Genomic DNA, 4,017 nt, shown 5'->3' with positions numbered 1-4,017 from the left:
CACAGCCTTACCCTTACTCTCTTGGTATCACTCTCTCATTATTGGTCCTGAGGGCTTTATCTGTCCTCGATACCCTGTATTTTGAGCGCTTTTGTGTACCAGTGTACATGCCCTGGTCTAGCTGGATTTGTAAGGTAGAATTGAGGTCAGGAAATTGGGGGGAGGATATTAAAGAACTAGAGGAAAGTTGTATGTTTCATTGGTGCTATACTGCACCCTGACTGGCTCATCTCTTCCTTGCGACCTTCTGTAAAGGAATGTCCAATTGTCTACAGATGGGCTTTGGGTCTTCATTCTGCAGTCCCCCTCATTCACATTGACATGATTTTTTGTTCTGGGTCTTTGGTGCCTGATACCTGATCCTATCGACACCACATGATTACACAGACTGGTGTGCTGCTTCCATGTGGGCATTGTTGCTTTTCAACTAGATGGCCGGTTGTTTATCTTCAAGCCTTTAAGACCACAGATGCCATATCTTTTAATAGCTGGGCACCATCTGCTTTCTTCCCCACATTTGCTTATGCACCCATTTTGTCTTCAACGGTCTTGTTGGGAAGGTGAGCATCACAGAATGCTGGATTATAAGAACAAAGTGTTCTTGCATTGAGGGAGTAGTTGAGTGGAGGCCCAATGTCCATCTGCTACCTTAATACTAGACCTATAAATATACATACATAGATCTATTTTCCCATCATCATATATAAATATGTTTATATATGTACATGCCTGTATTAAAACCTCTATAAATGTCCTTTGCCTCCTAGTTATTTCTTCTATTTTCTTTTACTTTCCTCTTGTCCCACTATCATGTTCAGCCTTCATTTGGGTTTTCAGTAATTCCTCTGGGCTGTATTGCCCATGATTAAGCCCCACCAGGCATCCTACACCCTCATTGCCATCGATTTTGGATTACTTGTTTTTCTCTTGTTCCTGCATTTGCGTGTGTGTGTGTGTGTGTGTGTGTGTGTGTCCGTGTGTGTGTCCGTCCTTTCCCCCTCCTCCTCTTCTCCTGTGTTCTATCAGAACCATTGGTCCCATTGCTTTCTTTTCTGGATTGTTTATCCTCCCTATCTTATCTAGATAGGTAATAAGCACAGAAATAAGACAGAGCAAAACAAAACAACAAAAGAAAACAAAACAACAACAACAAGAAGACCAATGACAAAAAAAGTAAAGCCTATAAATAGCTGCAGGTCTGTTTGTTGACCTGTAGGAGTGTTTTCCAGTCTGGTGGGGCGCCACACCCTGTGTTCCCTGGGAACTTCATTGCTTTGTTCCCCTTGCTGCTGTTGCACACCCTTAGTGTTTTGCCACAGTGTGATGGGGTCCGATCTGGCTCAATTCCCGTAGTGTTGTGTCTCCAGTGTTGTCCCCTGTAGCACTGTGAATCAGTGAAGGACGTTGTGTCCCATGGTGGGGCTGGCCCTATGGTCTTCTCTCTGCATTGGCTACTCTGAGCGGGAATATTGTCCTGGGGGCTTGGTGGGCCAGGATGTGTTCCACTTTCTCTCCTTCCTCTTCATTTGCTCTTATGTGGGCTTATTAGAAGCACCACCCCTCTCCCCAAGCTGTAGCTTTATTGCTATCTTCTGAAAGGGTGGGTTGGTGGGGGCGTCTACGTAGGTGGGACCACATAGGCCCACCTCTTTATTGTTCCTTGCTTTATGCTGGTATGTTGTATTCATGTGTTGGTACACTGGGCTAAAGTCTGGTCCCGCTCTCCCTCTCCTATGGAGATATAAATAATACCCTCCCCTTGGGTGGGTTAGTGCCCTGTTCTCCCGCTGCCCATGTCCCCCCTCCCCCCTCTTTCTTTTCCTCTCCTTTTAGTTGGCTGCCATATGTATCCTTGGATTGGGTCTGGTCCCTGCCATAGTACCTGGACCTCATCCCGGGAATGTGTGTGTATATATATATATATATAGTAGGTTTTTCCCTATGCCCCTTTTGCATTTTTAAGCTTACCTCAGCAGACTCATGTTGTACTTGTCCTTTTGTGCTTGGCTTACTTCTCATAGCATAATTTCCTCCAATTCTACCCATGTAGCGATGTGCTTCATGTGAGTCTTTTTTTTTTTTTAATCATTTTATTAGGGGCTTATACAACTCTTATCACAATTCATACACACATCAATTGTGTAAAGCACATTTGTACATCATAAGTAGAGAGGTTAGTCTTAACAACTACCCCCAGCATTAGGCCCTCATTTTTCCCCCCCCCCCCCGCCCCCCCCCCCCCATGTGAGTCTTAACAACTTTCATATTACATATTTAAAATTTTTAAATTGTGGTCTAGGCCATCTTTTCCTGTTTGCTTACTTTGGCCTTATAGTATTTCTAAACTCTGTTCTTGTATGTGTATTTGGGCTTCTGTTTGCTCTGTTTTTGTGAATCTGATGTTATCTGTTTGTTTCCAGTAAATCTTTATATGTTTAAATATTTTGATCACATTTCTTAAAAAAATTTTAGAGGAATTTTTTGGAAATCATTGATTTGTAGAAAAATTGAGAAGATAACCCAGAAACTTCTTGTTTACTTTGTACCAGGTTCGCTCATTGTTAGCATCGCACTTCAGTGTGCTACTTTTATAACAGTTAATGAAAATTCAGATTCTTAATTATCATCAACTAAAACTCCATACTTTATTCAGATTTCCAGAGTTTTACCTAATAACCTTTTTTCTATTATAAGGCTCACATCTAAGATAATCTATATCTTTTGTCCTACGGGAGTTTTGGTGAGCAGGAAAATACAGGTAGTTCCTGACTTAGGATAGTGTTCTGTTCCCATGCCTTCATAATATTAAGTTGCTTCAGGTATAAGATGAATGTGTCCTTAAGAACATTTTGTAAAAAGTTATCAATATTATTGTCTTTTGTCACCAGCATCTATATAAATCTAATCTGTAATTGTTTTTGCTTTTGGAAGCATTATTTATGAACGTACTCATATATTTTAATACACACCTGTTTGATTTTGTCATTTCCAACTCATAGCCCTATACTTATAGCACAGTGAAATACTGCCCAGTCCTACCCATTGCTATGTGTGAACACATTGTTGCAGCTACTGTTTCAGTTTATCTTGTTCAGGATCTTTCTCTTTTTCCCTTACCTTCTTTATTGCCAAGTACCACGTCCTTCTCCAGCAACTTAGTCCCTCCTCATAACTTGACTGAAGGACGTGAAATGAAGTCACACCCTCTTTTATTTTAAGAAGTATTCTGGCTTGTACTTCTTCTAAGATAGATTTGTTTGTTCTGCTGGCAGACCATGGCACTGTCAATATTCTTCATTAACATTATAGTTCAAATGCAATTATTTAGTCTCCCTTATTCATTATTCAGCTTTCACATGGATATGAGGGATTGAACATACTGTGGCTTGGGTCCCGTGCATCTTTGTCTTCAAAGTGACAGCTTGCATTTGAGCACTCACAGAGGTCTTTTTGCAGATTTTCCCAATGTAATGATTTCTTTTCAGCATGTATCATAATGTTCTATTGGTCCAGTCAAGAGGATAATTATTTTGTTTATGCTTATGTGTAGTTTATACTGCAGACTTTAGTCTTTGATTGTAATAAGTCTTCAAATCCTCTTCTTTTTCAGCAAGAAACACCGTGTCATCTACTTACTACAGGTTGTTAATGAATATTCTTCCACTTCTGATGCTGCATTCTTCATATAGTCAGCTTCCCAGATTACTTGCATAGCATACAGATTGAATTAGTTTGGTGAAAGGATATTATACTGACATACATGTTTTCTGATTTTAAACCATGCAGTATCCTATCTAAAAATGCCGAAAGGCAACATGTGAAATGAGCATTTATATACTAACCTTTTTTCCTATGTAATAAAACCTAAAGTTTGTTCTTTAGTTAGATCTTTTTTTTTATCATTGATTTTTTTTCTTTTAAATCGTTTTATTAGGGGCTCATACAACTCTTATCACAATCCATACACACATCAATTGTGTAAAGCGCATTTGTACATTCATTGCCCTCATCATTCTC

General features: G+C 39.7%; 1 protein-coding gene across 2 annotated transcripts in view; it reads left to right on the top strand.

The window, feature by feature from the left end:
• Nucleotides 1–4,017, top strand: part of BTAF1 (B-TFIID TATA-box binding protein associated factor 1) — a 109,802-nt gene that overhangs the window by 39,943 nt on the left and 65,842 nt on the right. The window lies entirely within an intron of this gene.

This window comes from Echinops telfairi, unplaced genomic scaffold (genome assembly GCF_000313985.2).
Source record: "Echinops telfairi isolate 266 unplaced genomic scaffold, ASM31398v2 ScPeMD7_70;HRSCAF=299, whole genome shotgun sequence".
Taxonomy (NCBI): Eukaryota; Metazoa; Chordata; class Mammalia; order Afrosoricida; family Tenrecidae; genus Echinops; species Echinops telfairi.
The sequence above is the reverse complement of the archived record's forward strand: the minus strand, read 5'-3'. Positions and strand labels throughout refer to the sequence as shown.